Below are 9,001 nucleotides of genomic sequence, written 5' to 3'. Positions count from 1 at the left end.
TTAATGCACAATCTCTTGATTTTCATTAAAGGAGAGGCATGTTCATCTGCCCTGCCCCCTGCATTTATCAGACAAAGAGTGATAGTGGCGTGTCCCATTACAGTTTTAAAATAGCCCTTAATTAAAATCAACGCAATTCAATTAAGATGAGCTTAAGATTCATGTATGTTAATTACAAAATTAAACGGTAGGTAAGCATTGTGTGCCAAAAAAAAAAAAAAAAAAAAAAGCCTCAAGTGCTATTCTGTTATCACTGCCTGTACTTTGATTGTTACTGGAGACGTTAAATGTCACGATAACACCTACACAATATGAGAATAGTCGATGTGCAAATATCACATTATCACATTTTCAAGCACAGGACATGCCACAACAAAGGATTCCCCAGTGTTATCATTAGGAAAATATTCTTTTTATGAGGTTGACATTTTACCAATATAATTACAATTTATCTTCTATCTACTGGTGGAATTACAATGCTGAGTTTAGTTTAAACGGCAATCACAGGCTCAGGCAAAATTGCTCAAAATAAAATTAATTGCAGTGGAATATGCTCCCATAACACTTTTGACTGTGTCTGCCAGGATGCTGCACAGTACAGTTAATCCTTTTTTCCATGAATGTCAATTACTTAATGTGCTTTCTTGCAACTTATTCACTGCTATATAAATATAGCATTTACATCAAGGTGTGTGAATATACCCAAATAACATAATAGTGTTTTATATACATACCAGAGGATGGGGACATAAAAAGTGACTCATGCTGTTATGAAAAACAAGTGCAGGTGTTGCAAATGTGACACACCCCTGAGTTGTGAAAAAGTGGCAAGAAAACTGTTAACTAACTCTTGGCCAACAGATGGCGTCCCACTGCAGATGGTGTAATAATGGTGGTGATGTATGGCTGCATTTTACAGTAGCTCTGTATTTGCTTTTTTGGCTGAAGAAGAATGTCCATAGAGTAGAGCTTCAAATATATCATATCAGAGTTTGAATTTCATTTTTAGTTCCAATTGCATCCTACATATTATCTTCACAGATATATATAGGCGTTGTAATAAATAGCCAGTGGTCAAAGTTAAGAAATACTTGTGTGTGGTTTAGACTGAAATGATTCACAGAAAATCCTGAGCAAGCAGTTGAGTTTTTTACCACTTATAGCAAAACTTCAGAAACTAAAATTCTCAGCAATAGTTGAGGAACAATGTTATTAATGATCCTGATGTTCTTCTTTGCAGGAAACAAGAAGTTTGGTGATTACAAATGGGAAGGGATTTCATTAAAGCAAACATCGACAATCAAAAAATTTACCAATTTGAAAATCCTTTTCAACATGTAGCTCAAACTAAAAACAATTTCACTATTAGTGCTTCTCAATTATTTAGAGACTACACACAGAATGTTTCCTTTGGAAACTTCATCTTCAGAGTTATTTTGGATAAAAATGTAATGTGACAAGAAGGTCTTGGGTTTGAAACCAACCCAATTGGTTTTCTGTCAATTTTGTATGTCTGAATGGGTTATTTTTCACAATCCAAAGACATGCCAGTCACTTCCAAGAGAAAAAAGTGGAGCGCACATGAATCAAAATGCCAATCACTGTTGCTGAATTTGAAACTTAATGGTCCATAGGTGATGAGTGTGAATGCGTTGGGATCGACTGGGGCCTCCCTCATTACATAGAATAAGCATGTCAAATGGATGATTATACAATATAATAAAAAAAAAATTGGCTTTATTTTGACAGGAAAGCTCAAGATATACAGGAAAGAGGAGAGAGAGAGAGAGAGAGAGAGAGAGAGAGAGAGAGAGAGAGAGAGAGAGAGAGAGAGAGCGGTGAGGACCCAAACCCATGGGCCCTTCAGCAAGGACTTAGCCTTGGCACATAGCGTGCCAGCTCTACCAGGTGAGCTACTAGGGTGACCCTCCGTCTATCATTTTAAGATAGAGCTCATATATACAAGCTGGTATACCATGCTTGAGTATGAGTATACCACTGATAGACAGGCAAATTGAAATTCATTTCAACAGCCCAAGGCTCTCCTTTGCATATTTGTATTTGCCCAGACATACACAAGCAGCCTATTCAGCCACTGTTTTACAATCAATAGAAAGTCCCAGAGAAATTAATTAATAAGGTCAAAACTGGGGTTGTTTCGAGTTCAGCCTTATCTGACCAGAATTAAGTGGCTTTGGTGAGTCAGAGCTCTAAGTTTTTTCTATAGATGGAGGTGCATGGCAAACATAAAGGTATTTGTGGGGCAAAAGAAGTGACTCACAGTAAGTTTTTTGCCAAGTTATGAGTTGTAAAAAAAAACGTACCTTTTCAAAACAAGCAGGAAAGCAGCGAGTGAGATAATATCACTCGTTCAGGAATTGATTTATAACATAAAACATGTTTATTTCCTAATTTGATTTGATTCATAAATATAGTCATGTCATGGAGGCTGAATATAAGACTAATGATGTATTAAAAAGTATTAATTATTTTGCAGTCTGTCAAGAGATCAAGCAGTCCTCTTTGACATTTATGATTTTAATTGGTATGAAATATGTCAAAAGTGCAGACTCAGATAACAAACGTATGCTTCTGTGGAGTGTCAGCTGCATGTTCTGTGTTTATGGACCATAAACCATCAGCATGTTCCTCAATCCTTCCTGTAATATCTAAATCAGAGCAGCTCACATTGTGCCATGCCTCCTCCATGATACAGAGAGGACACTCGCTGACCTTCTCACAGTGTTCACTATCATAATGCGATCTGAAAAGGTCACAGAGGACTACACTCATACTAATGTTATTTGTCCTGATTGATAGGATTGGACCTGTAGTTACACACGAAACTAAAATACTATCCAGTTAATATTTAATGAGAAAAGACTATCACACCTTAAATAGGGCTACTATTATGTACATAAGAATCTATTCTCCGTAGTGAGGTCAGCCTTTATGGCAGTATAATTTTTTGTCAATGTTTTCGAAATGTAGTACTTTGCATGTGAATGTTTCATCTGAATGCTGCAGGTATAGGCCTTGATTGAACCGGCTTAAATTTGGCATCATTTGTATGCAGATGTGCTTGTCTGTGTTAATGTCAATAGAACACATTAATGCGCCCTCATGTTGAGGATCATCAGATGCTGCTGGTTTGAGATTTTATTTGATTAAGTGTTTGACAGTTTACTGGTTTGGGATGAAGGTTTACTGATGAGTCAATAATCTTGTTGCCGTGCATTTAAATAAACTTACCCCGGGCCTATTTTTCCATATTCATCACTCCTTGAACCCTGTTCACAGGCATGTATGAGGTATTTGGCTGGGCTGGGCTACAAAGCTGTGCATCTTTTATGTGACTACACCCTTCATCTACAGAGTTTTGTTAGATGTGTTTATATCATAACACTGAGCATTATAATAATGGGTAAAAATATGGGGATTGAGATGAGACACAAGTTTCATTTTCAGTTTAACTACAGCAACATCTGTTAGATTTACTATGTGAAATAAAGCTGGAATATGGCACCGAAAACATGTCACTGCTGGCAGCTGTTTTACAACAATAACCTGGGATAAAATCTGACTTATTTATGTTATTACATTTCCTTTCTACCCCCATAACAGTTTCTTGTAAAGTGGGCACCTGTTCTCTTTTTTCTATGAAGATAAGACACATTCTGCGAATGACTTTGCATACTGGAGACAATGAGTTTTATATTTGCGCTGATTATACTGCATATCTGTATCTAGTATATGTAGATATATACCTATTCAGGAAGAAAAACATATAACAAAATGTTATACCTGATCTAAGGTCTTGTAGGCATAACTGTAAATGTGGAAAAGCAAAGGAAGTTTTCAATAAAAAAAAACATTTTACCTGCATAGTCTTATTTCTTTGGACAGAGTTGATCATTTTTTTAAAGGTCTTTTTCTCATTTTTCATTCAAATGTTTTCCTATGTCTGTTCATAAACCAAGCCTGCCCACTTGTCTTTTCCAAGTTGATTTCCAGCACTAGTTCTGACTGGGAGTCTATAGCTATGACAAGTCAGCACAAAACGGCCCTATCAATAACAGAGACAGAGGGAAATATAAAATTGTGTGAGGTGCCATCCTATATCAGGGAACTGTCCTGACAGATAAACTCCATTTCTATATGCCTTGTTACTACATCAGACCCCTGAAAAAGCCTATTCACATTGTTGGATCGATCTTAAAGTATTTACATTTTTTTAAATAAGCCCTGTTCTTGAGCTTGTTCCACTCATTATTAGACATTTAAGAAATGTGAGTAAATAATGATGCCAGGTCACTTTTATAGAATACATATTGTAGAATACCGGCAAAAAGTGTACAAGAATGAAATGCACCTTCTGAGACTGTGACTGCTGCTAGTAACACAGCTGTTAGTCATTTGTCTTTGTATGGCCAATGAACCAGTATTGAATGCAGCTGCTAGAGACGAGTTCACCTATTTCACACATCTGCTTTGGAGTTGGTCGTGCACTGTGTAAGCCAGCATAGTTTCTGTGGAGGAGTTTGAGATATTCGCAAACTTTTGAGGGGGTGGCCTCATGTGCAGAGATTTCTACTTGAGGAATTTCTACTTGGAACGAAGAATAAAATAAATTGTTGACAAAAAGTGAGTTGATTTCCTTTTTTTACTCACACCTCAGAGAAAATAGATTCTCTTGCGAACTGTATTCCACAGCACTGAGCACTTATGAAGCATATCTTTCCAACATGCAATTGTGTTGTCGGAAACTAGTAATAATTATTGATATCGCAGGAGAATGGGCTGTCTGGTTATTTGGAAAGCCTAGAATTATTTTTCGGAGGAAGGCTAATGGAACAATTTACCAGACGAAAAAAAAAAACTTGGCTGGTCTATGTGAATTTTTTGGCCCCAGAAATACAATCAGTACATGCAGACATCTCCTGGGACAAAGATGCTAATGGGGCCGTAATCTGCATACATTAGCATATCACAAAAACGAACAAGGACATAAAGAGGCACCGTGTCTTTATAACTTCATTGCTTTAACTCTGGAAGGAAATAGTGATTGAGTAAATGTGACTGTGACTGAATTTATGGAAGACACACTGTTCCCTTTAAATGGCACGTATAGTTGAAAGATATTAGAACAAATGCATAATTATTAATGGTAGTTTATTATGGTAATTGTGTCCCTACATTTTACTGACATCTCTAAGAACTAAACCTGTGAGCAAGACAGCTGCAGAACTTAAACTTTGTCAGCTGTGTGATATTTTAGGTGTATAAACTAGCTATGGCTTTAATTTAATTAGTTAACCTTGCTATCAAATAAAAACCAATACCCTGTACATGTTGATTTGGTGATTTGCTCACAATTTGCACAAAAATGGTTGAAAAATCCAATTCAGCAGTTGTATGTTACATATAACCATGGTCTGAATGGCATTTAAATGACTATTTCATTTCAAAGCAGGTCCTAACTAGATTTGAGACATTGTCACCATTGAAATACTATTGAAAAAAGCCATTATTGTAACCTACTGTGTAAAAAACTTAACTTTTAACCTATTCTTAACCATATGTCCAGATGTCTTTCAATCTGAAAATCACCAGTGGGTACTGTGTAACTAATCAGCTAACCTAAAGTTGGGGTAAAACCTTTACTCGAAAAGGTCAAGATAGTCCAGCATAAGAAATGAACACATTATTCAAGGCAAAGTTTACTAAGTTTGTTTAAAGATCGTTAATAAATATATTTCATGAATTATGTTCTTCATTGTTTGACTATAAGTATACTATCTGCCATATTTCCTGCTGCTGCAATGACCTGATTTCTCCTCAACAACCAGTAAACCTTTATCTTATTATCTTATCCTGAAGGCACTGTACAGTATCACATTGAGACATGACCTAACTTACAGGCAAGATCACAAAATAAACTAGACAACTCGATAACCCCAGAGTTGACGCTTCAACAGTCAGAATCCTATAAATTATTGGAGATCAGTCCTCCTTTCATCTTTTATTGCTCCTTTAAGATGTACAGAAATCTGTACATTTGAAATGAGACACAACAAAATGTCACAATTAGGGGTCCTCTCTCTCTCTATCTCTCTCTTTCTATCTCTCTCTCTCGCTCTCTCTCCCTCTCTCTGTCTGTCTGTTCTTGAGCAAACATCAAACGTTGCCAGCAACCAGACACAAGATAAACAGTTCATTAAAAATGGGGGCATGCCATCATTCACAGAATCGCACCGCTCAACCTGCACCACGATGCAGAAGAAATAACAAGGTAAACAAACAAAACAGCCTCATCCAGGGATACACCTGGACTGAAAAATGCCTTGGACATTAGTCAAATCATCTAAAGAGACCAGAGAATTAAGTGATGAAAGCAAGACACACAACAGAAAGCTCCAGCAGAGGACAAAAGAAACCTAAAAAACGTAAAAAAGAGACATGAAAGAAGAATAAAAATGCTCAAATATGAATTGTGCTGCAACCACATTTTGATTTTTAAAGGCTTGATATACTGTACATTTAATACATTTCTATTGTTGTGAAGAGACTGAGGCTTATATAATGTCTGCAAGTATTTGCAGCTTAGGGGTTATGTAACTTGCAGATGATTACGTTCAGTTTTCTCAGGTTTTATATTTCTTTTTTTCTATTTCTGCTGAATTACCACCAGATCTTGTTTATTGTCTTGTCAGGGTAAGAAAGAAAAACCCAGAGCCTTTTAGTGGACAAGAAGACCCCAGGTATTTTGATACTCTGTAATTGGGTTGACTTAGATGTAAAGCTCAACAAATGGAACTGGAGGAGCAGAACAAACAGCTGTCTGGACTTTGTGATCTTTGGTGACAGAGAGTACGACATTAAGTCTCTGATGTTGGTCAACGCACAGAGGTACAGGGTTTGTGTTTCTCCTAAGGGGAAAGTGTTTGTGAACCAAGGTGATTAACTTCCTTGCTCCTTTGTAAGTTTCTTTATTTATTGTGGGTGTGGGTGTGAAATGTGGGCCAGTACCAATAAAGTAGATGTAGTTGGGCTTGCCGCTCCATACAGCACTAGGAGTTCGCCCATCCAGTCTACATGTACTTTGTGGACTTGGCTGTGTGTGCCTTGGGTATCTTGCATTGTGGCACTGTAAAAATATTGGGTGAAGCTGCTACAACCGCCAACCCTCACCAAAAGGTCACCTATAGGCGAAAATAATGAGATTGTAGTAGCCAAAGTGCTTTATATGATGTCTGGGCTAAGAGCTCAGGCTTCCAGGTGCTCCTTTACACTGAAAAAGTTGAGTTGATTCAGGCATTTGATCAGGATGCTTCCCTGTAGGTATATCAAATATCTTGGGCAATACCTGGAAAACCATCGGCAATTACTTTTAGGTGGAAATATATCCCACCAGGGCCAGGAACACCAAGGAGTCCCCAGGGAGAAGTTTGCTTTGCTGAGCCTGCTCCCAGCATGACCTGGACCCAGATCAAAAAGAAAGGATAGATGGATGGATAAATCAGTGGATGAAAGGAATAATGGTATATGTATGGATAGATAGAGGGCCAATGCCAATGTCCCATACGAGGTCCCATTATAAGTTATTTTGTAGAGAAGAAAGAAAATGATAAAAAAAAAAAAAAAGATTAGGGAAAGCATTTATATGATCACATCAAACTTAAACAAAAAACACATTTTAAACAGATGTAACTCAGTTATTCATTTTTGGACATACAAATTATAGATTTATTCATACATACTTGGAGTGCTTGATGCACAATCAACAACCTATAAGACTGACCAAGTCAAACCACGTGTGGTTTTACAAGTGAGAAAGTGTTGTCTTGCAAAATTAAGAAATCCTTTGGAGGTGGATTCACACTAAAAACAAATTTCACTGATATCTTTGAACAAAATAAATATAACCTCCTTGGTCCAGGGAATTGAAAATGTTCTTTCTTTAGCACACTGTTGCAGCAACTGGTCATGCCTAACTTCCAAAACAAATACAGACATTAGCAAACTAATATTTCAGTTTACACATACAAACAAATATGTGGTTGTTACTGCACAGCCTCGAGGTTTGTAGGTCTTTAGCATCAAATTATGGTGCAGTGGTGTCACTGCAGTAATGTTTTATATCAAAACACTTTTTCCAGGGTTGAGAAAAGCCAAACCTGGCTATGGGAATGACAAGACGAAAATAGATGTCCCCTAGATTTTTCCTGAAGATAGTCTGATATCAGCGTGTCTGGCGTCCTTCACCCCCCCATCCCTCCCGAAGGGGAGGCTCCGGCAATTATGAGGGAAGAAATCTGTGACAGGTAATGGGATTTTCTCTGCTTTTAAAGATTATTATGCTTCTCAAGGGATGTGCAGGTGGTATAATACAACTTACTCTCTTTCAAATGATAGGTACATCATTTATATCTTTAGATCAGATCCTGCCCTCGGTGTGATACAAAGACAGAGAGTCTTCACAATTCACTTCCGTCCTAACATCCTTGAACATTTGCACCTGACAGTAGCCAGGGAGGAATTTTATTTTACAGGATGTTATGAGTCATAAGTCAAGATATTCAATGGAGAGATAATTGCTGCAAAAACTCAAAAACTGAACAGCTCTGTGGGCCTTGTTGGCAGCCAATTTAGATGATTTTCACAAAGTAACATCTATTTTGAGGTGAGAATGTTACTCACGTTACCACTTTGCACGAAGACAAGCCAAATTCATAAAAAGAAGTGTTGTCATGCCGTGTGCAGTGATTTGGCTTAGCAGACCCTCAGAAGATGTGTTATACAACAATCTTGTTTCTCAAGTCTGTCGCTACCTAAAGCCAGTAAGTGATAATAATGAAAATGAAAAACAATTTTTTACTTTTGTTGTTTGCTCTAAGGTATTCGACACAATGGACGGCATTACTGACTAAAAACTGAAAATGGCTGCAGGGTTAGTGTCATAGGTTTCTGGATGTCACTGCTAATTTAGTTTGCCATTGTC

Source organism: Dicentrarchus labrax, unplaced genomic scaffold, assembly GCF_905237075.1.
Source record: "Dicentrarchus labrax unplaced genomic scaffold, dlabrax2021, whole genome shotgun sequence".
Classification (NCBI taxonomy): Eukaryota; Metazoa; Chordata; class Actinopteri; family Moronidae; genus Dicentrarchus; species Dicentrarchus labrax.
Note: the sequence above shows the minus strand (reverse complement) of the source record.